Source organism: Pleurodeles waltl, chromosome 7 (assembly GCF_031143425.1).
Source record: "Pleurodeles waltl isolate 20211129_DDA chromosome 7, aPleWal1.hap1.20221129, whole genome shotgun sequence".
Taxonomy (NCBI): Eukaryota; Metazoa; Chordata; class Amphibia; order Caudata; family Salamandridae; genus Pleurodeles; species Pleurodeles waltl.
In genome coordinates, this window is record NC_090446.1 from 817,942,258 (window position 1) to 817,969,092 (window position 26,835).

The following is a 26,835-nucleotide window of genomic DNA, read 5'->3' on the forward strand; positions in this document are numbered from 1 at the left end:
CTGTGGCCCACCTGTCAGATAAAAAAGATCCGATCAATTTGAGAGCCTGGTCTCTAATGCCTACCTGATAAAGGCGGTCTAGCAGGATATGGGGAGCGATGGTGTCAAAAGCTGCTGACAAGTCCAATAGCACCAGAAAGGCCCCCTGCCCCTTATCCACCAGTCTACGTATAGTATCAGATGATGCAATGAGAGCAGATTCAGTACTGTGGGCTTTCCGGAAACCATGTTGCGAGTTGTCCAAGCCTTTAGAACCCGACAGGAAATCCACCAATTCCTTATTAAGGTGCTTTTCCAGAATCTTGGCCGCATAGGGGAGAAGGGCTATAGGACGTAAGTTCGTTAAGTCATCAGGTTTACCCGCTACTTTCTTTACTGATGACCAGGGAAATGTTTCACTCTGCAACATGAAGGTACCTGGAGGCAAATGGATGGCTGCCAAAGCTGTAACCAGGAAGGTAACTGGACAGCAAATCCGACATGCCAACGGACTGAACGAGTTGCAGGGAATGCCCGCAATGGTACAGGCTTTGAATTACACGCTAAACATTATATGTAAATATTGTGATACCATTGTACCTTTTACACCAGTACAGACATATCCGTGTAGGTCTTATGATTGTTCAAACAAACAATATATTTTACCAGGACATATGGTGGTTGTTACAATGACTAATAGAACTATAGGAGTTCGATACTCCAAACTGCCTGCCTTTATGTTTTATGTAGCCGAAAGACGCATGGTCAGCAATTTAGGCAACGTTTCCATAGTTCGGTATAGAATAGGATGTAAGCAAGCTTTACATGCAAGCATAATTAACCATATTGTGTTACAGATAACTATTGCCAGGGGGAATGTCTCTAAGTACGATCCATTATGCACACCATGGACACTACAGTTATGGCCCTTGCCGAAGTTTCACATCAGAAGAGATCTAGGATCCATGATAGCCGGGGCCACCAGAATTGGGGTAGGGGCCCTGAACGCTTTCGATATTGAAGCCATCAGGAATAAGCTATCTTCAACAGGATTTAGTACATGGGAGGCCATAAAAGTCATTTCACAATGGGGGCCCACACACTCACAAGAAGTATGGAAGGTTCTGCGTGGGTTGTATCGTGATTGGCAATGGCATAATTTCCCTTATGAACAATTTGGAAAAAGCTTTCAAAGCACCCAAACAATGTCCAAAGGAATTCAGTGCATACTATGGCAAAGCATTGTTAATCAACAGTATGTAGACTTCAAAGCGGTATGGGGACAGCTTCAAGGTGAATATTGGAGACAACAATTGCATTTGCCTGAGGAAATATGGGTAAAGCCTATACAATTTCATTGTGAGGGAGAGATGTGTTATGCTCAATTTGATATAGCTAGAAGTAATCTTCCTCCTGAAATATGGTGCCCCTTTAAATTTCTCCCTGTAGTAATAGGTGAAGAATGGTGGATACCTCACACTGACAAAAAATGGATTGGTCAAACAAATCACACCGTAGATCCCACTAGATGTGCAGATTGGTCTAAGGGGTGGGTATGTACCCACACTGGACGGGCGCTAGACCCATGCCTTCACCCAATACCAGGAGAATGTGAATGGTTACCTTATCCTATTAATGGCACAGACTTATATCAGATAGGAACAGAGAGTATATGTTACGTTACTAATCATCCCTTACTTATTAACAGATTTGTAAAAACCACCAGAGAGCAGGTAATGTGTATGTGCAATATTACCAGCATTATTGACATAAGTACTCACATCCTATACCGACCAACTAAGTTCACCACAACCACATTACAGACGCAAATGCAAGCACAGTTAGAATGGAACATCCTGCTTGTTGTGAAGCTACCTAGATTAGAGGCAATCAGGCGCTACGCACAAATCACATTTGCTAAATTTGACATGGCAGCTAAATATACCAAGGATACAGCCATACAGATGACCATAGACGCCAAACAGCTTATGCACACTGCTTCACGCATCCAGCAAGTAACTGAGCACCATTGGTATGACATCTTCTTAGGTTGGGCACCAGGAGCTACGAAGACGCTAAATATAGTGTTACATCCGCTAATCTGGTTATTGATTGTCTGTGTCACGCTAATGATTATACTATGTAGACTATATGTACGCACAAACCAGCTTTATACTAAAATGCAGGTGCTTAGAATAATGCTAACAAGTATTCGTAGCAATCTAGCTAGCGAAGTGTCCCAATAAATACTTCTGGTTTCGCAAGCATCCTGCTCATCTAAGGGGTGGAGTGATCAGTATAGGGAAACGTGCGGAAGACATTGTGACGCGAATGGTTAATTAGCTTGAACAGTGTAGATGAGCATGATGCCTGCCAAAGCCAGAGCAACGTGGAAGAAATTCACGATGTTCGCTTTCAAGCTTGTTTTCTTTTGACATTCCGTAGATAAACTTATTTGCAGCTGCATGTGTGAGAAACAGGCTGTGAAGGAGATTCAGTCTCAACCTTGAGAACGAGACCACAGTAAAAGATGGAATGAAAACAATGGCCAGGAAATGGCAAGGCAGCCAAGAGACATGTACTGATAACATAGCTAGAAAATACTGGAAGGGGGTAGAATCCAAGCTTCAGGTTATTTAAACACTGAAAGGTTGGTGAGGGAATTGAAACTCGCAGATGGAGTTATGAAACTGTCATCTTCAGACCCAGAGTTGCCTCCCTGTTTTGCTGTTCCAAGACCGTGATGCTCGAGGGGGAGAGAGGTCCAAGCGGGCGGTAGAGGGATTCCCAGAATTCGTGGACAAAGTTAAGTTCCACCCAGGGATGAAAGGCTTTTTGTTTCTCTGCTCTATTATTATGATTGATTATTATGCTTGCACTGTGTTTATAATCTGAGAAATTCAGCTCGTTTATAGTTTTTCTTCCTTACTGAACATCGCAGTGTGAGTCTGCCACAGTAATTGAAATATGCATTTTAGTGTGCAGTAAATCAAAGCTTATCTGAAGTATTCAACTTGTTTATATTCTGCTCCCTGAACATCGTAGTGTATCACATTTTGGTATACAGTTATTCCAAGTTTATATCTGTCAATGAACTCCTTGCTCAGATGTATACATAGATGCTCTTTGTAGTGTACTAATATATATATATATATATATATATATATAGAGATGTTTTTTTTTATTGCTATTCTTATTCTGTCAATGAACTCTTTGCTCATAAGTAAACATAGATACTCTTTGTAGTGTACATATATATGAATTGATGCTTTTCATTGCTATTCTTATTCCACTATTGTTGATGTGCTAAATGCCTGCATTTACCTGAAATTATAGTAAAGCTAAATTGTATTCATAATTGGCGTGTGGTCCTTCATTGAGCATCCTTATTGACTTATACCGAACAGGTGTCAACCAGCCACCTGGATAAGGTGCTGGCCAGGCCTTGCAGGTAACCCATGGTGCACGTTGGCAAAAGCCGTGTACGGTGCAAAGTTGGGTGTTTATAGGGGTTTGGCCTCAGGGCCTTCAGCCGTGTGCGGCGGTCGTTGAATTGACGTATAGTAATGAAGAATACTGTACGCTAAAAAACATAGAAGCCCACTGAAATAAACCAAAGGTCCAGAAAGCAACCTTTTTCTGGTTTGTTGTAAATCTGTTCAGTGATATTCTAGTTATTAAACAAAAATCAAACTTGTATATATCGGAATGCTGTTCCATTGCAACTCCTGCATGAAGCGTTGTGGTTCCATGCACCAGAAGCAGGAATGTGATTGGCTGGCCGCAACCTGAGCACAAAGTTGCAGCCACCATTTTATTAACCCAAGGCACAGTCCATGAATGTTAAAACAGGCTAGAAAGATTAGAAGGGGTCAGGCTAGAGGTACTCTGACCCCATGGGGGTATTAAATGGCTGTCTGAGAGACCTTTATTCGTTTAAGAAAAAGAAAATCCCTTTTTGTACTACATGTGTGGAATCGTGACTACGTTGTGGTGCCCAGCGTGGCTCCCCCATGTAACATCATGATGAAGTCCTGAACCCTGCTAAAGTTTTCTTTTTTTAAAATATCCATTCACACACACACACCCTCAGACACACACACACACACAAATGTATGTCCTCACAGACCCACTCAGATACTCACACACCTACTCATAGACACTTGTACACCCACTCACAGACCTACACAGACACTCATACACCCGCTCATAGACCCACTCACACACTCAGGCACCCACCCACAGACCTACTCACACACCCACTAAGAGAGACACTCGGACACTCACATACCCACTTACAGACCTACTTACACACTCATGCACCCACTCACTGACCTACTCACACACTCATGCACCCACTAACAGACCTTCTCACAATCACACACTCACTTAGAGACCCCTTCAGACACTCACACCCCTACTCATAGAGCCACTCATTACTCAAAAAACCAGAGCCCCTCTCATACTGACAAACTCACAGACCCATACAGAAACTTGTACACCCACTTAGACACTCACACACCCACTCACACACCCACCAAGACACATGTACACTGACTCACAGACCCACTCTGAAAGCCATGCACCAACGTACAGACTTCCTAAGACACATCTACTCACAGACCCATTCACACACTCATGCACCCAGTCACAGACAAACCCACACTTACACATCCACTCAGTAAATGACTCAAACACTCACACACCCACTAACAGACCCACATACACACTCATGCAGCAACTCACAGACCCACTCTAACACTCATGCACCCACTCACAGGCCTATTCACACTCACACACCCACACAGACAGCCACTCAGACACTCACACACCCACAAAAGAAGTTGTACAGCTACTCACATACCCACTTAGAAACATACACATCAATTCACAGACCCACTCAGACACTTTGACACCCAATCACATACCCACTCAGCCACTCAAGCACCCACTCATAGAAAAGAAGAGATACTAGTACACCCACGTATAGACCAACTCAGAGACTCATGCATCCATTCACACACTCACTCAAAGACTCAGGTACCTATTCACAGCCCTACGTAGAGAGTCACCATCACCTCAAGGTCCCACTCACACACTGATGCACCCACTCATGGACCTATTCACAATCACACACCCACTCTGAGACCTCCTCAGACACTCACACACCTACTCAGAGACACTCACACACTCACAAAACCCCTCACAGACCCACTCACAGACACATACAGCCACTTGTACACCCATTCACAGACCTACTCAGACACTCATACACCCACTCGCAGACCCACTCAGACACTCATGCATCCACTCACAGACCCACTCAGAGACTCATGCACCTACTTACAAATCCACTGAAATACTCAGGCACCTCCTCATTATAGATCCACTTACACTCTCATGCACCCACTCACAGACCCACTCAGACAGTCATACACCGACTCAAAGACCCCATAACACACTCACAAACCTACTCACAGACCCATTCACACACTAATGCACCTAGTTACAGATCAGCTCACAATTATACACCCACTCACAGACACATACAAATATGTGTACACCCACTCACAGACCCACTCAGACACCTACTCACAAACACACACAGAAAGACACAGACAAACTGAAACATTCACACAGGCACTCACAGACTAACTCAGACATGGACAGACCAACTCACAAACCCACTCAGAGACTCACACACCCAGTCACAGATCCACTGGAACATCTATGCACCTACTAACATACCCATTCAGATACTCATGCTCCCATTCACAGATCCACTCAGACACTTACACACCCACTCACAGATCCACTCTGACACTCACACTACCACTCACAGACCCACTTAGAAACGTACACATCAGTTCACAGACCCACTCAAACACTTGTACACCCAATCACATACCCACTCAGATATATACTCATCCACTCACAGATCCACATATAAGCTTACGCACCCAGTCATAGACTCACGGAGAGACACTCGTACAGCCACTCACAGACCCACTCAAAGACTCAAGTAAACACTTGCAGACCCAATCAGAGAGTCACACACACACACACGGACCAACTCAAAGACTCATTTACCCACTCAGAGACCCACACAGAGACATACACACCCACTCACAGACCCAGTCAGACACTCATACATTTACTCACAGACCCAATTGGACTTCCACTGAGGTACTCAGAAATATATTGGGAAATGGAGAGAGTGAAACAAAGATATATTAAAAATAAGTAGGGTGTTGTGCATTTATTGTGTGCTTTTGGTCTGTGACAGAGTTGCGATTCCAAAATGTTTGTTTAAAAATTCAGATGTTTGGAAAATAGGGTGGCTCTAAGAAGGGCCTTTGTGTTAAGTACGTTTATATGATTAGTACACATAAGAGTGGATGCAGAGTTTCAGGTTGCTCTGAAACACCCTGTTGCCTACATCCCTGAAGTGAACACCATCACTTCTACATTTCCCACCCCTGTCAAAATGCAGATTATTATTGTAGATAGTGCCCATGTTATAGTCTCTGTTGAATACTGAAACAGTTTTATTAACATGTTTCCTGGCTTTGTCTACCTGTGGAAAGAATTCAGTTGACCACTTCCATTTTTGCCTCTGGCGTATGTTAGAAAACACAAAGGCAGTGTGAGGGAAAAGTGTCTTTAACTGAACAAAGGTATCCTTAATTAGGATTTCTAGTTCAACCCTAGTAACTGTGCCCAGGTCATTATCACCACAGTGCACCATGTTGTCGGGATGGTGGCCCTCTCTAATGCTTTCAACCAATGGAAGCAATTGGCACCACTGTAACCTTCTCTGGCTTACCCAAGTAACTTCCACATTAGGCAAACCTAGGTCCTGTCAATGGGTCTCTGTCTATCATACTCACTAGCCCATACAATTCATGCTCTAACCATTTTGAAGGGAAGGAGTAGTAACACATAGGCAAAGGCTGAATTAGTTAGTTTAGAAAAAGTGAGATGGTTAAAATGGAGGAAGCACTTGGTTTAAAAAAAGCACAAATTTGATTTGGATGTTGTGACTACATTGATAGATAAAAATAAGCAGTGATTAACATTAAGGTGGTCATTATGACAATGGCAGGGATTGTTAAAGTGGTGGTAACACTGCCAACAGGCTGGTGGTAATTACCGTCAAATTATGACCATGCCAGTGATAACTCCTGTAGACAGCCAATGTACCACATCACCCGCCAGGGTGTAAACACCACTGACCACAGCGGTAGCCATCAAAGCCCGTCGGAAGAAAAAGTACCGCCCACTATATTATGACATAGCAGACAGCCACGATTTCTGGGGCGGTACTAACGCCATCAAAAGCCTGGTGGAAACACATTACAAAAAATGAAAGAATCACCATCAGAGACAGAGAGAAGATCAACGGCGCCATGGAACCGGAACTTCAAGTTTTCCAGATGCTCATCTACACCATGCTCCACCTGGAACACCAACGCCGACGAAGACAACAACAGTGAGCAGAGCCGTATAGCACACAAGGGAGGGAGGTAGGAAAAGGAGAGTGACACACACACGCACAACACACACCATACACACACACCAAACACACCACCAGCTGTAGAGAAAAACCAATCTCACAGAACACACGTCATAATAATGCAAGGACAACATTTAGCCAGAATTGATAGTGTAATTTGATGCCAACAGCCACCATATTGTCCACGTGACAAGAGATATTTGAGTCACTGGTCAGAAAGGGCCAATGGCCAGTGCAAAGTACAACAGGCCCACATGGCCACAGGGAACAGTCCAAGGCTTAACTTGTTCCCTGACGAAATCCGCACTACACTGTGTAGGGACATCATGTTGGGAATGGCCAGGCACCTCAGGGTGAAGGAGGGTTGGAGGAACTTCAGCTGAAGTGCGCAACTTGCCCACTGGTTCTGGAGGGGACTCCAATCCTATTTCCCTTTGCTGGGGAGTGCAAGGTCACAGTCTCTGAGGTGGGGAACTTGCCCACTGGTTCTGTAGGGGGCTCCATGCCCAGTTCTCTCTGCTGGGGAGTACAAGGTCACAGTCTCTGAGGTGGAGAAATTGCCCACTGGTTCTGGAGGGGTGTCCATGCCCATTTCTCTGTGCTGGGGAGTGCAAGGTCACAGTCTCTGAGGTGGGGAACTTGCCCACTGGTACTGGAGGAAGCTCCTTGTACAACAGTCTCTGGAGGGTGGCCTACATGCCCTCTGCTGGAAGTGAGGGCTGCTGTGTCCCAGCTGGAGGTGAGGGCTGCTTTGTCCCAGCTGGAGGTGAAGGCTCCTTGCCCACTGCTGTTGGAGGGGAACCCTGCCAGTCTCTGCTGGAGGTGAGGGCTCCTTGCCCACTGCTGTTGGAGGGGAAACCCTGCCAGCCTCTGCTGGAGGTGAGGTTTCCTTGCCCACTGCTGATGGAGGGGGGCCTCTTGCCTCTCTTAGTTGGTGGAGTGGGAACCTTCCCTTTCTTGGGTGGTGGAGTTGGATCCTTCCCTCTCTTGAGTGGTGGAGTGGGATCCTTCCCTCTCTTGGGTGGTAGAGTGGGATCCTTCCCTTTCATGGGTGGCGAGTGAGATCCTTCCCTCTCGGGTGGTGGAGTGGGATCTTTCCCTCTCTTGGGTGGTGGAGTGGGATCCTTTCCTTTCTTGCCACCACGACTAGGAGGTACCTTCACTGTCCCCGTGGACTGTTTGGCTGAGGTGCTGGGCTGGGTCGTTGTGACCCAGCTCTTAGGGACAGGACGTGGAGTGGAGGGGAGGAAAGAGGTCACGTTGGGCATGGAAAAGCTTCTTAGAGACAGTGGGGTGGGATGATGGAGGAGGGGTGGGAGTGGAGGTTGAAGGAGTGGTTGTTGGAGGTATATGTCTGCTGGACTTGGGTGCAGGTGCATGGGCAGCGTGCTGATGTGAGGTCGATGGCTGTTGGGAGTCTAAGTGTATGCGTTTGTGACTCTTAAGGAGCAGACAGGGTGGGAGGGGACACAGGGGACGTGTGGATGGATGTTGTGGAGGTGTCTGCAAGTGATGTGTGTGTGCTGCTTGGTGTGGTGACGGTGGTGGTGGCTGTTGATGCAGTGCACGTCCAACTCGGTGAGGGGCTACTGGGAGGGAAGTCCTGGTACGGGGGTGGCGGCTGTACCTGTAGCTGGGGTGGTCCCAGAGGTGTCTGCCACCACCAGGGAGTTTTCATCAGATGAGGAATCAGAGTCAGTGTTGTCAACTCCTGTGTCTGCCATGGTGCTCCCCTCGCCCTCCGTCCCACTGGTTCCCTCGGTGTCGGTGGACTCTGCCTCCTAGGTCCTGTGGGATGCAGCTCCCTCTGTCGCCGGTGCCCCTTCTCATCCTCCAGAAGATGCTAATGCACATATGGAGAGGATGACAGAAGAAAAAAAGGGGGGAAAAAGGGAGCACTGGGTCAATTACAGCACCAACACCACAGATGGCATACACAGTACCGTCACACAAAGGGATCAAGATTGAGCACTATGCATCGCACTGGCATTCAATTGGCTAGGTACCATAGCAAGACAGGAGCTAATCCCCGTCAACTGCACCCCTTCTGAGAGTCACTAAGCCCTGTCTGACATGGAGTGCAACCTAGCTAGGTTACCAGATTTGGCAATACAACCATTGCCCTTGAGCTGAGTCACGCTGCAATGTCTGACATGGCATAAAGGGGCACCCACTAACTGACACCCACCTACCAATTATAGCTGTAATGCCTACTGTACTCACACCCTTGTGTCTGCTGTGATGCTCTCAAGTGCCCATCCAGCTCTGGGTAGGCCACCGCCAGTATGTGGGCCATCAGGGGGGTCAGGTTCTGACGGGCACCCTGCCCTCATTGGGAGGCCATCCCCAGCTGGGCCTCTGTGGTCTTCTGGGCCCAGCGTCTCAGGTCCTATCAATTTTTCCTACAGTGGGTGCTCCGTCTGCTGTAGACACCCAGGGTCTGCAGATCCTTGGCGATGGCATGCCACAATCCCTTCTTCTGATGGGCACTGACCTGCAGAGGAAACACAGTCAGGAGGACACCATTAAACATACAATCCAGCCTGTCACACATATGGCCCACAAATACCATTTCCAGCTCCATTGACACACACATCACCCAGTGCCTACCATGTACACTACTACCGGACAAACCAGCCCCCAAATGACACGATAATTGCATACACACCTCAATGCAACCTTGTCATATGTATTGTGCCCAAGGTGTGCTCACCTGTTGTTCTGGAGGCCAATACAGCTGTCCATACTGGGGTAGGACTCCATCCACTAAGCGTTCCAACTTCTCCAAAGTGAAGGCAGGGGACCTTTTCCCAGTCACACGGGCCATGGCAGGATCCAGACACAGGTCACAGCAACACATGCAGTGTAGGTGTTATCCTGTGGAAAGTCAGGAATCGAGTGAGGATGTACACCATCACCGCCGCCGCTGATCGCCATTGTCCACTGTACTCCATAGAGCCCACATTAGACAATGAGGAATTGCACGGCAGTGCTTGACCCCCTTCCGCCATGATGCCCAACGTCAGCGGAGTTACCACACTTTCACCTGGCCCTAGATGTCATGGTGGTGAATTACATTCAGATAATCCATTACTGCATCATTGCTACAATTTGCATTTCCATTGTCCGATTACATCAATGCTCAATGTACACTGAGGAGGTGGTTCCATTGTTCAAATTGTGACAGCCTACTCCCTCTTGTATCCCTACCACTGTGGATGAATAGGAGGAGGTGACAAGACCCCGTGTACAGACCCATTGAGGAAAGGCACATAAAACTGACCTATGGACTGGACATGGCCACAATCACAGAGCTGGGTGCTCAATTGGAGCCTGATCTGATATCAGCTATCCGTCATCCCACTGGGATCCCCCCTCTTGTGCAGGTTCTATCAGTACTCCATTTCCTGGCAACTGGTTCCTTCCAAGTGATAGTGGGCTTGGCAGCAGGAATGTCACAGCCAATGTTCTCAATCGTGCTGGCAAGGGTTTTGTCTGCCTTGGTCAAACACATGTGCAGCTACATTGCTTTCCCCCAGGTGGAAGATTTGGCCACTGTGAAGGCATTATTCTATGCAATGGGACATATACCCAATATTATTGGGGCGATTGACGGTACACATATTGTCTCCCCCACCAGAATGAACAGGTATTCAGGAATCGGAAAAGTGTCCACTCTCTCAATGTGCAAATGGTGTGTTTGGCGGACCAGTACATCTCCCACATCACTGCCAAGTATCCTGGGTTGGTGCATGATGCCTTCATCCTGAGGAATAGCAGCATCCCAAATTTGATGGCACAACTACAGAAGCACCGGGTGTGGCTAATTGGTGAGCCTGACTCCCCACACAATGTATGTCAGTGTATATCTTCTGGTGTTAACCCCATACCATTGTGTAGGGATAATGTTGGTCCCTCAACACTTGCAGGTGATTCTGCCTACCCAAATCCATTATGGCTCCTGGCCCATATGAGGAATGCCAGGACATGGGCTGAGAATCATTATAATGATGCACATGGGCAAACCAGGAGAATTATTGAAAGGACCTTCAGCCTCCAACAGAACATCATTTATGCGTCAATACTTCCAATGACACACTGGTGAAACAGTGGACCTTACCATTCCTCTGATTATTGATGTTTTCTGTGTGGCTGTAGCAGGATGGCATTCACTTCCTTTGCATCTCTACTTACTGTCACCTATGGCTTCTCATTTTGCAGATGGTGGTGATATAACAACTGCGTACTGATGTAATAACTACAGACAGCTACAGGTCATTAATTGTATGCTATCACAGTGTTCAGATCATTTGCACATGATGTGACTTTCCATAAATGAACATTTTCATCACATAAAACACTATCACTCAAGTTGTGTTCAACAGTGTTTATTGTAATGCAAATAATTGACAGAAAATTTGCAATGGAATGGGGTGATGGTTGAGGAAAGTCCAGGGTATTTTTCTAGTCTTTTTATAGCACAGGTCCAGCATCCAAAGGGCCATAGCAAAGGCAGTTCAAAGTGGACAAGGTGACACAGTGGCACACAAAGGGATTTAGGAGGGTGGTGGTCTTGGTCTTGACAAGTGTCTCTGGCTTCTGTCTGGGTCTCTGGGAACATTTGAGAGGTGGTTCACCTTCTGCAGGTAGAGGGGTGCTGGTGACCTTTGGTTCCGGTGGCAGGTTCTCCTGCCCACTAGCTGCAGTGGAAGTGGTGGGCTGGTCAGTAAACTGGCTTGTGGTAGTGGCCCGCTGGTGTGCTGTCCATTCCCTCATGATGTTGGCCATATCTGCCAGCAGCCCTGCTATAGAGACCATGGTGGTTTTGAGGGCTTGCAAATCCTTTGTGATCTCCTGATGGTGTTTCTCCTGCAGCTGCTTGTTCTCCTGCATGTTGGGATGGATCTGGCCCATCTTGTCCTGGGATTGTTGGCAAGCCTCCAGGACATTAGTGAGTGCCTCCTGGAGAGTTGGTTCCCTGGGCCTGTCCTCCCCCTGGCGTATAGCGGTCCTCCCAGTGTCCATGTTCCCCTTTGCCTTTCTCCCCTAAACGATGAGCCCACTGCCACTGACTGGGGTCCCTGTACAGGTGGGCACACTGCTGATTAAAGTGTTCTGGGACAGAGGTGTGGGGACGTTGGGTGGGTGCTGTGGTGTTGGATACTGATGGGGGAGGCTCTGTGGTGGACTGTGAGTGGGCTTGGGTGGCTGACTGACCAGTGGTCCCTGATGGACCAGGTAGTTCATCCAGATCCAGAAGTCCAGAGTTACTGTCATCACTGGGGGCATTTTCTCTTGGACTGGATAGTTGTGGCACCTCCTCGCTGCTGAGATTGGCTGGGGCACCTGTGGGATATAAGTGATGTATTATGCTTCATGACTGTGACATATTGCACATCCCTAGCTTCCCCTCTATTGTTGCTGTTGCCCTGACACCTTTGTTTGTGTATGGTGATGTATTGTGGGATCGTTAATTCTCCATGCTGTGCATGCTTTGGTGATAGGTGTCTATGCAGGCCTGAGAGGGCTGTCCATGCATTGGTATAGCATGCATGGCTTGGATTTGGGGTTAGTCAGATGTGTAGTTGCAGCGTGTGGAATGGAGTGGACTGATGGGAGTGAGGGTGAGGGGGGTGTGATGGCATGCAGGTATGGGGGGTGTTGAGTAGTAAATATTGACTCACTAGTGTCCAGTCCTCCGGCTACTCCAGTGAGTCCTTCAGCGTGCAGGATTGCCAAGACTTGCTCCTCCCATGCTGTGAGCTGTGGGGGAGGAGGAAGGGGTCCACCACCAGTCCTCTGGATGGAGAGCTGGTGCCTTGCTGCCAAGGTAGATACCTTCCTCCGTAGGTCGTTCCACCTCTTCCTGATGTTGTCCCTTGTTCTTGGATGCTGTTCCATGGCATTCACCCTATCCATGATTCTCCGCCATAGCTCCATCTTCCTGGCAATGGATATCTGCTGTCCCTCTGCTTTAAACAGCTGTGGCTTTACCCTGACTATTTCCTCCACCATGACCTGTAAATCCTCATCAGTGAAACGGGGGTGCCTTAGTGGGGACATGGGTGTTGTGTGTTGTACAGAGGGTGTTGAGTGATGTGGTGGGGTATGGGATGAAGAGTGCATGATGGATGGATGGGTATTTGTGGTATGTGTGTGTAATTGTTTCAGTGGTCTTTGTGTTAGTCTTATGGTGAGTATTGGTGTTTGACAAGGGTGGGCGTTTTATAATGCAATGGGTGGGTGGCTGTGGTGTGTGTATCAGTGTCAGGTGTGTGATTTTCGTTTAGGCCAATGTTGTGTTGTTTTGTTTTGGGGTGGCTATTCTGAGTGCGCCAGTGGGTACCGCCAATGGTTTAGCCCCATTGAATGTCTACTGTGGAGATTTGTTAGTCATATTGTGGTGAGTGTTTTTTTGTTGGCGTAACGGTAAGGGTGTTCGTACCGACACTTTACCACTGAACTTTGGGCTGGCGGATTTGTGTGTGGCAGTATTCTGCTGGTTTTGTGTGTTTCATAATATGGCAAATGGATATTCGCCAACGCGGGGGTATGTTGACGGCCGCCACTGCGGCGATAAGCAACATTTACCGCAAATGTCATAATGAGGGCCTAAGTCACTAGATCTGTGACTGGCTCTGATATTTCAGAAACAAGTAATGCCATTTTGGATATGCAAACATTCTGTAACAGTCAACCATAACTGCTACAGAACAAATTAAAGCTAGTGAGCTGCTGAGAAAAAGTGCTGTGAACTTTTGAACTACGGGTACTTTGGAGTGTTTTAAAGGAGGTTTCTGACAGCTGTGCTGAAAGACTGTTGGGTGAAGGGCAGTTAGTAAGTATACTTCTGATCTTCAATTAAGAGTGGCTTTTTTACAGTAGTGATTGGAAAAAAATATTTCTCCAATTCACTATCATTATTGTGTTGTAATTGTACGTAAAAAATGGCCCATGCTGTGTCACAACTCCAGCACCATACATTACCAAATTGGCCTTCTTTCTAAAATGACAAGAGAGTGTTAACAGCCAGTAACCATTCAGATTTTGGATAAGAAAAATAAAATATGAAACACAGTTTTTTATATGTTGACTAAGACAAGGAGGTAGGGAGCATCACTGTGCTTAAAAACAGCGCCGTAGTCCGGCAGCGCAAGAAGGTCGGTGTACCGAGTGAACCTTGGGGGACAGACTACAAGCCCTAGGCTGCCCTGCAAGTAAGGAGGAGGCAGGGAGCATCATTGCTCTCAAAAACAGTGCTGGAGTTCTGCAGCATGGGATGTACCCGGCCGTGCCTCTGGGTGAAGACCTGGCCGTCTTCACCTGTCATTGGCCAGAAGAGGCCGGGACCTTTCTGATCTTGCCTTCTTTTGGTAGGTACAGCGCAGGGGAGATTCAGCAGTTTTATGGGGAAAAGGAAGAAAAGTGCGCAAGGAAAGGCAGCACTGTTTTTTCTGCTCAATCTTCAATTACTAATTATTTATCATCAGTCATGGGAAGTATAGAAACCAAACTGAAGCAAGTGGAGGAAAAGATTTGGGCTGTATAGAAATTAACACAGAGGCCGCCACTGGAACCATTTGTAATTATTAAATTGGTTATGCCTGAGCACCCATCCCAAAGGCATTTGGATGTAGATCCGATTCCGGAAGGGCAAAAAGCACATTCACCACATTATGGCATGCAGTCTATGATCCTGATGAAGAATATAGAAAACGATTCCTCTCTGGTGTGCTCCCCTCGGATGAAAAAGAGAAAGGAGGGGAAAAAAAGGCAGATGGGTATTTCGGGGCACAAAAAGGGGTTGCAACACTCATGTAAAAGAAAGCAGAGGACAGAAGGTGGACAATGACAAGTTAAAGTGTTGCATCCTGGGGAAGTATATATTAAATTATTTCATTAATAAATTTGAGTCTGCATTAAAATCGTTTTGTACAACCCTGGAGGAAAAATTATTTAAGCTAATTGCTGAGAAGACGGACCAATTGCAAGCTTACGTGGCCAGCTCATTACCACAAAATGCAAATAAGGATTCACCATTGTTTGGAAAAACCCTTAGTATGATGCTTTTAGGAAATGCAGATAGTGATCCACACAGGCTGAGCACAGGAAGTTTAGTCCATCTACAACCCAGGGTAAAATTCCTCAAATTGAGCAGACTCACATTCCGAGAAGAAAAACATGGCTCACGTTAAGCACTTAATGTGCCCACTCTCTACTATTGTTAATTTGGAAGGGTCCCTGCATTTGCCCCCTCAAAGTGTGCTATATGTCTTGATACTGGAGAATGTGCCTTCATTAGCCCTTAGTGACAGAGAAGACACAATGGTATTGATGAGAAAGGCTGAGGGTAAAATCTGGATTTTCTGAGGACCTGAATAACACAATCCTTTATGCACAAAGAGAGAAATGGGTGGGCCCAGCAAGGAATTCCTTAGCAGGAGATTGTATAGAGATTCATTTTAGAGAACCCCGTTTGGTGAGGCTCTGGTTGGAATTATTGCGTGGGACCCAAGCAGGAATGCAAGTCCACCTGTTAGGCTAACTCTATGACCCATCTCACAGATAACTCAAAGGTGACACAAATCCCTAAGTCAGGTTTCCCCTCTTTACAAGTTCACTTAAATGTTCCCATATCAAATCATTTTGAAACATTGAGGGGCATATTTAAGAGCCCCTAGTGCCACTTTAGTGCCACCATAGTGCCATTTTTTTGGCACTAAGGCGGCGTTACAGTGGCTTTTCCATGTGACACATTTATATATTGGCGCAATGCATGCATTGTGCCACTTTGTAACTCCTTGTGCCACACTATGCCCACACCAAGCATAATGTATGCAAGGGGGATGTTTTCCCGTTAGAGGGGGTCCTAAAACAATGGTGCAAAGAAATCTAAGAGATTTCTTTGCACCATTTTTGTTGGTATTTTTAATGCATGAAAATGAGGCTCCCATTGTTTTCAAAGGGTCTCTAATTGCTTTGCAGGATTAGAGTCAAAAGTTTTGACGCTAATCCGGCAAAGCCCCAAACTAGCGTAAACATTTTTGACTCTAATTCCCTAACTACAGCCATGATGTGCCATATGTTAAATACGGTGCACAAATGGTGGCATTAGTGGGGCATTAAGGGGCGCAATGAAAGCAGCACTCTTAGCCACAAAAGATTGACTTCTAAATAATGATAATCTTTTGCAGAAAAAGGTGATTTAGGAGGAGAAGTAGTTCAAGAAGCGCAATTACCACATGGAGTGGCAGGCTTTTTAAGCTTATCACCCTAAGGCCTTTTCCCAACCTTAATTTTGGAAGAGATTAATGACTCAGCAGGACAACAATTTTTTACATTGATTAGCTGGAAAACAGCGGGTGTCCAGTCTAAATTACATAATCCGGACTGGTTAAACTTTGTGACTTTGTATGATATTATTTGTCTCCAGGAGCCATGGTCGATTTATCCTTTTTATTTGGATGGCTATTCAACCGTATACCAACCACCAATTCTTTCTCCAGCAGGAAGGGCCAGAGGGGTTCTTGCTATCCTTATCTCCCTTAAGTTAGTAAAGACAAAGGCAACATTAAAATGGTCTTCAGCATATTTCATGATTGGTTTAATACTGACTGAGGGGAGGAAAGCTATTTTATTAGTAAACTTTTATAATAATGTACAATATGGTTATATAATCAGAGTTTTCGAAGATACAATGGACTTCCTCGATTCCTCATCGTGGCATTGGAATAATGAGGTAATCCTACTTTGAGTAGTAGATTTTTAATATGTCATTATGCCAAGTGGAGGACTCTAATTTGTGTTGGCCCCACAATGAGGGCAGAGAACCCTGGGGCACATTTCAAACATACGGGAGTAGGGGATGTTTTAATACTTTTATCAGCAAATATGATCTTTTTGTCTCCCCTGCGGCAGTCTCTCCAAATGATTATAAAATTCCCACTTTTACAGGGAATTCCTTAGCGAGATCTATAGATTTTATCATTATTAGCTCAGATGCCTCTCATTTAATTCAGGACTTTGAGATCATCCCACACTGTGCTAGTGACCACAATCCTTTGTGCATTGAGTAAAGATATAATATTAAGCTAAGCTCAAAGAATATGGAAGTGGTGGAAATGTTGCTTTTGATAAAAATGCAGGTATGCAAATCAAATGGGAAAAGTTGGACCAAGTAGACTTTAATCAAAGAATTATCTATCTCTTTATCAGCACAGCCACAAAAACGTGAGCTCGTAGTGCACGAATATGAGCAGAGATATGAGGCTATTTCTGCTGCACTAGCTACTGATAGGCCAAAATCAGCAGCATTAGTACACTGCTGGTTTAATGCTGCTTGTTTGGCTGCACACACATTTTTTTTAAAAGCACTTAAAGCAACTCCTCGCTCCCGCGAAGATGTTAAAAAGGCAAGATGTAAGTATAGGATCACATTAGACGAGAGGAAATCGGAAATTTGAGATAAGACTTGGTAAGATCTAAGAGAAGCTAGCTCAATGAGGTATACCTCTAAGTTTTGGGGGTGATAAATCACCCATATTTTTGGGCCCAAGAGACAAAATTAGTTGAATGTTTGATCCTAGAAGACGAATGGGTATGAAATTTCTTTGGGGTTTTTCAGTTGGATGAGGAATATCCTCAAATAGGGAATGAAATAACAAATCACTTTCACTTGGAATTAAACCCAAAGGGATTAGATACTCCCTTTTATTTACAGGAAGTCACTGTAGCAATAAACTGGTCTATCACAGGGAAACCTCCATAGCCCGATGGGGTCCCTGTCAACTTATTTAAAACAAATTTGCTGTTTTGGGACCTGCTGTTCATCAATGTCCTACGGAGTGCACTTGAGAGCAATATTCCTTCATCTTGGAAATTGGCCATAATTATCCCAATTTGAAAAAAAAGGTGACAAGCAAAATCAGACTTGCTACAGGCCAATTTCCCTTATTGACTCAACTGCAAAAATATTAGAACAAGTGATTCTCTCATGTTAGAAGGAATGGGCGGTGGAGAAAAATATTTTTTCCTCCATACAGTTTGGTTTTAGGCCAGATTTAAGCACTGTGGACCAAGTTTTAAATTTGCATCTTATTATTAGCAAATATGTTTTAGCTAAAAAGGAGCCATTCATATGGCTTTTATTGTCCTTTCAAGTACATTTGATCTGATAAACAGATAGAAGCTTTGGTATATAATGGAGTCATTGGATATTGATATAAAAGTACTCAATCTAATAAAACGTTTACATACAGATTTAAAAGTGATGGTAAGATATGGCTCAGAAGGTGAGAGCACACCTCCAATCACCTCAAGGCGAGAGGTAAGACAGGAAGCACTTTAGCTTTCTTTTTATTCCTAATACACATAAATGGAATATATGATCACTTGCTCAGGTACAGGAAGGACCTTCCTAGGATGGGGCTGAGACTGTTGCCAATTATTTTAAATTCAGATGATGCAGTATGGATTTTATACTCGGCAAATGGCCTTCAAGACCATGTAGATCATTTTTAGCCTGCATGCAAGACTTAGATTTGAAAGTGAATTTTGCTAAAACGTTTGTTAGGACAAATGGTCCCCTGAATACTATGTCAAAACTAATTAGAATGGGTGGGACAGTCCTTAAATATATGAAGGATTTATGTTATTTAGGCATGCATTTGAGTTCTTCCCTGATATGGAAATTCCACCTTAAGGACAAGACCCAACATTTTGAAAGGAATATAGAGGCAATGTTTCTATTCACCCATATATTAGGTCATAAACCCATTCCCCAGATGGGTGACCCTCTATAAATATAAGGCCAATATTTATACTTTTTTAGTACCGCATTTGCGCCGCTTTTTGATGCAAAAGTTTGCAGCAGTTTTGCGTCAAAAAATTACGCAAATGCAGCACTAAAAAATTATAAATATGGGCCTAAATGCGTAATGGCAGATATATGGGGTTATTGTAAAGCAGATTTATTACAACACATTGAAAATAAATTTGCACATAGACTGCTGACTGCATCTAAGAACACAGCAAATATTACTTGTCATGAGGATTTAGGTCTGCAGTACCTAGAGCACCAGATTGAGGTCTCTCAACTTCTACTCTGGATTAGATGTTGGAGAAACTCATCGGCCAGTTTGGTGTGGGATTGTCTGACCAATTGGTTAAATCTGGCTAACATGAATAGGATTCCACGGCTCACTTATTTAAAAATGTTTTTTCGAAATCTGGGCCTCTGAAATATGTTCTCAAATCCTCAAACTCTCCCTGAGATTTAAAAAAAAGATATAGTTAAACAGTGTTATAGGGAGAATGCCATGGCATAATAGATTACGGGGTGCTTTGAAAATAAAACAGTTGAGCCCTATATTTAGATGTCAACAGTTTAACCGGTTGTGTGCCTTGGACAAGATCACCTCGTCTTGTACCCGGCCCACGGGGGGAGTGCTAGCGCTCCCCCGTGGGCCCCCCACCCACACCCCCCAGTCGTGGATGGAAGGGGAATCCCTTCCCCTTACCCCCCCGATCCCCCACTCGGCAATCCGATGACATCAGCGCGTTCACAGGGTGCCGAAGTCATCAAGTATTGCCCAGGACGCGCTGGAAGCCATTTGCTTCCAGCGCATTGAGGGAAAGGAACTCAAACAGGTGAGTCCTTCCCTTTTTGGGGGTTTTGGGGGGGAAAACAGACACTGGGGAATGAAAGGGTTTTTCCTTCCCCCTGTGCCTGTTTTCAGTGAATTCTCGGTCCACGATCGCAGACGGGGCCCGCGACTGCGGACCAGGAATCCCCACTAGACACCAGGGCTGATTTATTTTTGGGAGCAACCCCTTGGGCAAAGGTCGCTCCTATGGGGGGCTATTTTTTTCATATTTTGGCCCCCCTGGGGGCAGATCGGCCGTTTTTTAGGCCTATCTGCCCCCGGGGGGGGTTAAATCCCCACTAGATACCAGGGATTTAGTTTGCACTAGGATATTTTGGGGAGCCACCCCTTGGGCAAGGGTCGCTCCCCTTGGGGGCATAAGTAATCCTTTTTCGGTCCCCCCTGGGGGCAGATCGGCAGTTTTTTCTGCCGATCTGCCCCCAGAGGGGGTCGAAAACCACTAGACCACCAGGGATTATGTTTACCTTATGTTTTTGGGCAGCGAACCCTTAGGCAAGTGTCGCTGCTCCGGGGGCAATAATTTTTTATATATTTCAGCCCCCCCGGGGCTAGATCGGCCATGTTTTTGGCCGATCTCGCCCGCGGGGGTAGTCGAAACCCACTAGGCGCCAGGGATTGTGTGTGTATTTTGTGTGTTTGAAGGCACCTCTTGGGCAGGGGTCGCCCCCCCCAAAGGGGGGAAAATTAGTATTGGCTATTTCTGCCTCCCTTGGGGGCAGATGGGCCTATTTTTTTTAGGCCCATCTGCCCCAAGGAGGGAGGAAACCACCAATACGCCAGGGATATTTTTTTTTGTTCTCTTTTTTTTGGTTTTGTGCTGGGGTTGTCCCCTTTGACAAGGGTCGCCCCCTAAAGGTGGCACAGAGCTGTTGCCAATTTCTGGCCCCCTTGGGGGCAGATTCACGTATTTTTTTGGCCCATCTGCCTCCAAGGGGGGCAGAATCCCTTAGGCACCAGGGATCTTGTGTGTGTGTGTGTTTTGTGTGGGTGGAAGGGCGGCCCCTTTTGCAAGCGTCGCTCCCCAAAGGGGGGCACATTACTGATGACCATTTCTGCTCCCCTTGGGGGTAGATCGGGCTATTTTTTTAGGTGTATCTGCCCCAAGAGGGCAGAAGCCACCAAGACATGAGGGGAATTTTTTGTTTTTGCTCCCCTTAGTTTTTTTTGTGCTGGGGACACCCCTATTCGCCCCCTTTGGCAAGGGTCGCCCCCCCCAAACAGGGTACAGAGCTGTTGGCCATTTCTGCCCCCTTAGGGGCAGATCGGCCTATTTTGTTTAGGGGCAGAAGCCACTTAGGCACCAGGGACAGTTTCTAAGTTCTTGGTGGCGGAGTGTTTGTCAACTGGCGAAGTATTTGTATTTGCGATTATGACAGTTTATTTCTTCTTTTTGTTCTAGTTCAAAGCTTTTGTTTCCTTTGCTGTGGATCCTTGCAGTTTTGGCAGTAGTTGTCCTGCGGTTTGCATAGTTGCAGGTTTTAGGTAAGTGAAAGCAATGTACTCCAAAGGAGTATTGTTGACATGCATGAATGACATGTTTGTAGGTGGAGTACTAAATGTAGTATTGTGTGTGAAATTGTCCTTAGATTTGGGCACAATGATATTTGTGTTGTCATATGTCTAATTTGCTTTTTGCTTTTTAGTGGGATATCATTGGTGATTGCTGTGTCTGTGCAGAGTAGTTGCTGGTGAGTAGCTTTTTCAGGCACGTGTGTGGTATAGTTTTTTAGTGCATAACTCTTTGTGATAAAGCTACACTTTGTTTATTACTTATTTTAGTGCTGGTGGTTGTTGGCAATCCATTTGTTAGTGAGGATCATGGCTAGCCGCAGAGTGACCGCTCAGCAGGTTGTTGGCATGCTTTTTGAGTCGTCTTCAGACCATGATTACAAGACTGACTCTGCATCTGAGGCAGAGGAGGAAGTGAGAGATTCTGGCAGTGAGTTTTCTGTCCGAGAGGATTCTTCTGATGAGGAAGCCACTATTAGTGCAGATGAAGGGCCTGTTTTAGAGGAGGACATTGATGTACCAAGAGTGCAGCAGCCTGGGGCTGAAGGGTTTCCCATTAGAAGACCTGACACCTGGATTGCCCCAAACATGGAGCAGCCACAGTTACCTGCATTTACTGGTCTGCCAGGGTGTAGAGTCAATACGGAAAACTTTTTGCCTGTCAATTTCTTTCACTTGTTTATGGACAATGTATTTTTGGAATAGATTGTGGAGCAGACTAATGTGTATGCGGAGCAATATTTGAGGGACAACGCTGCCAGACTTAGACCTCACTCTAGAGCTACTCAGTGGGTTCCCACATATCTTGAAGAGATGAAAAGGTTTTTAGGTTTGATTTTTTTTTATGGGGTTGATAAGGAAGCCGTCACTGGCTTCTTATTGGTCTACTAGTCCCTTCATGGCAACGGCTATATTTCCTGCAACTATGACACGTAATCGCTATTTGCTTCTTCTTCATATGCTGCATTTTGCAGACAATACTTTATCCTTGCCACGAGATCACCCTGATTGTGACCGTCTTTTTAAGATTAGGCCTGTCTTTGATCATTTTGTAGATCGGTTTTCAGAGGTCTATGTTCCAGGCAAAGAGATAAGTGTGGACGAGTCTTTGGTCCTTTTCCAGGGGCGTTTAGTTTTTAAGCAGTACATTCCTAGTAAGAGGGTATGGGATTAAATTGTATATGCTGCCAGAAAGCAGTACAGGATACGTGTATAATTTCCGGGTCTACACTGGTAGGGATTCCAGTATTGACCCTCCTGGTTGTACGGCCACTTTTGGAGTTAGCGGAAAAATTGTGTGGGAACTTGGTAGACGACTGTTTAACAAAGGTCACCATTTGTACGTAGAAAATTTCTACACTGGAGTGCAGTTGTTCAAGGAGTTGTTTAGAGTGGACACTGTTGCTTGTGGCACAATCCGTTCTAACCGGAAAGTCTATCCAAGTGAGCTTGTCTGTAAACAAATTGAGAGGGGACAGTGCAGTGCCTTGCAGAATAATGAGGAGGGATATGTACATGCTATCTACCATTCATGATAAAAGTACTTCCCCGGTGACTGTTTGGGGCCAGGTTGAGGAAGCGCGCAAACCTGCGTGCATTTTGGACTACAATAGGCACATGGGTGGTGTTGACAGAGTAGATCAGAGGTTGGAACCTTACACTGCTCTGCGTAAGTCTTACGTGTGGTATAAAAAGTTGGCCCTACATTTATTACATCTGGCAACTTTGAATGCCTTTATTGTGTTCAAGGATTGTTCACCTGAATCAAGGATGACATTTGTTCAATTTTAGGAGGCGGTGATAGAGAGCCTTATTGTGCTAGAACAGGCAAGAGTTCCTAGAGTAGCATTGGTGGAGGATGTGGCTAGATTGAAAGATCGCCACTTTCCAGATCACATTCCTCCCACTCCCAAGAAAGACTTACCCAATAAGAAATGTAGAGTATGTGCCCGAAGAGGTATCCGGAGGGAGAGCTGTATGTACTGCCCGATTACCCTTCAAAGCCTGGGCTGTGTGTGCCCGCCTGTTTCAGAAATTACCACACCAAGAAAACTTTTGAGGAAATACCGCAAGCGCAAACTGCCTATTTGATATTTTCATATGTTCAGTTTCGCGGTTGACATTACTGTCATGTATTTAGTTAGAGCTGTTGTGTTTGTAGTTTTGTACTTGTTTTATAATTAGTTAGTGGTGTCTTTGTTGTTTATAAACAGAAAAAAGTGATGGCGGTGTGTGTGGGATGGCGCTTGGGTGGCGGTGTGCTTGGGGTGGTGCGTGGGGTGGGGCTTGGCTGGCAGTGTGCGTGGGGTGGCGCTTGGCTGGCTGTGTGCTTGGGGTGGCGCTTGGCTGGCAGTGTGCGTGGGGTGGGGCTTGGCTGACAGTGTGTGTGGGGTGGGGCTTGGCTGGCAGTGTGCGTGGGGTGGGGCTTAGCTGGCGGTGTGCTTGGGGTGGCGCTTGGCTGGCAGTGTGCGTGAGGTGGGGCTTGGCTGGCAGTGTGCGTGGGGTGGGGTTTGGCTGGCAGTCTGCGTGGGGTGGCGCTTAACTGGCGGTGTGCGTGGGGTGGCGCTTGGCTGGCGGTGTTCTTAGGGTGGTGCTTGGCTGGCGGTGTGCTTGGGGTGGCGCTGCCAGCCAAACATCAGTCCACACACTCCCATCAGCTAGTGTGATTGCTGTATCAGGTATGTGCGCGTATGTAAGTGATGGGCCCTTGAGTGGCGCTGTCTGTCGATGCAAGTGTTGTAATGTGCTGGGCCCGTGGCTGGCGGCGTGAATGTTCTTGTGCATGTCATGTATGAAAGGTGTGTGAATGGACTGTAAAACGGTGGGTGCCTTGATGCTGCTTTACAGTTCACAAGCTGTGAGTCATTGGTTCAGTTTTTTGGCCTTTCAGTTATTAACAGTGCATTTCACTTTTGTGAAATCTCTGGTTAATAAAATTTGATCTACTGAAGCATCACTCACCCTCGTGCCAAATCCAACCAGTATGTGTGGTACAAATGACAAAACCTGCACCACTGTAAGCAGGCGTCGCAGCACACTTGTGACACGCTAGGTGTCTCAAGTGGGACCCCGATGATGAAGCACGCCACCAACTTGGTTGGTGGGTGAGGGGTCTTTTTCACATAACCTAAGTGCATTTCTTATCACAATTTTAGTGTTTGGCACATCACAGACGTACCTGGACACATCAAAGTGATATATTGCAAAACTACCTGTGTTTGGGGGTGAGGGGGCACCTATGTTTTTGGTCGTGGGTGCGGCCTTCATCTAGGGAAACCTACCAAACCCAGAAATTTTTTAAAACTAGACACCCCAAGGAGACCAGGGAGGTGTGGCTTGCGTGGATCCCCCAACATTTCTTAACCAGACTCCTCGGCAAACCTCAAAATTTGCTTAAAAAATAATATTTTCCGGACTTTTCTTAGTAGGATCACCGCTCCATGCCAAACTTCCTACTCCACAGCATTCCCCTCAGTCTCTCAAGTAAAATGACACCTCAAAGCAGAGTCAGCCTAAAGATGTATAAAAGAAGAATGTGTCCTTATCAACTCGCTGTGCTATCCCCTCTATCTCTACAAGTTTTTGGCCTTATTCTGTTGCAGGCACCTGGCACAAGTGAGGTACCATTTTTATCGGGAGACTTGGGGGAATGCTGGGTGGAAGGAAATTTGTGGCCCTTCTCAGATTCCAGAACTCTCTGTCATCGAAATGTGAGGAAAAAGTGTTTTTTTAGCCAAATGTTGAGGTTTGCAAAGGATTCGGGGTAACAGAACCTGGTGAAAGCCCCACAAGTCACCCCATCCTAGATTCCCCTAGGTCTTTAGTTTTAAAAAATGCACCGGTTTGGTAGGTTTTCCTAGGTGCCGGAGCTAGAGGCCAAAATCCACAGGTAGGCACTTTGCAAAAAATACCTCTGTTTTCTGTAGAAAAATGTGATGTGTCCACGTTGTGTTTTGGAGCATTTCCTGTTGCGGGCACAATGTCTACCCACACAAGTGAGGTACCATTTTTATCGGGAGACTTGGGGGAACATAGAATAGCAAAACAAGTGTTGTTGCCCCTTGTCTTTCTCTACATTTTGTCCTTCCAAATATAAGACAGTGTGTAAAAAAGATGTCTATTTGAGAAATGCCCTGTAATTCACATGCTAGTATGGGCACCCCAGAATTGAGAGAAGTGCAAATAACCACTGCTCCTCAACACCTTATCTTGTGCCCATTTTGGAAATACAAAGGTTTTCTTGATACCTTTTTTTGACTCTTTATATTTCAGAAAATGAATTGCTGTATACCCGTTATAGAATGAAAACCCACTGGAAGGTGCAGCTCATTTATTGGCTCTGGGTGCCTCAGGTTCTTGATGAACCTATACATCCCTGCAACCAGAAGAGTCCAGCGGACGTAACAGTATATTGCTTTCAAAAATCTGACATTGCAGGAAAAAGTTACAGAGTAAAATGTAGAGAAAAATTGCTTTTTTTTGGCCTAAGCGAGAACTATTCCAAATAGGCAAAAAAAGGCCTGGCACAGGAGGGGGAAAAGGCCTGTCACAGGAGGGGGAAAAGGCCTGGCAGCGAAGGGATTAAGGAAATTGGACTTAGAACGTTTTGTGACTGGGTTATTCAGAATCTTATTAAAACAATGAAGAAGTACAGAAGGAGAAGAGAAGTGCTGAAACACAAATAATGTGTTGAGGCTGTCTTTGAAAAGGCATTTGCCTTAAAGCGGAAGCTGTTTATTCTGATTCTCACTAAAATGAAAACATTGGGTAAAAACAGTGTTGTGTAAGAAGAGATGCTGCCAAAGGAAAAGGCTTGTTAGTAAAAGTATTTTTTGTAAACTTTTTAGTGGTGAATGGAAGCGTACCTCCAGTACAGAGCTTTTCTTTAATGAAGAAGGCTATTTTCAAGAGAACGCATTAATGCATGCAGTTGATTCAACTGGCTGATGTTATGAGATAAAGGATGGTAGTCCATTTGAAAAAGAAGAGATTGTTCCTAGGAATGTGGAAGAGAAGATAGCTGAGGAGGTTCAGGGAAGATGTTGACAGGCCCCTGTATACAAAGGGATCTGTAGCAGTATTTGTAGCATTCAGCAGCAATAAGTTGATTTCTTAAGAACTTTTGTACGCGACCTCCATGCAGAAGTCTTAAACAAAACATTGCAA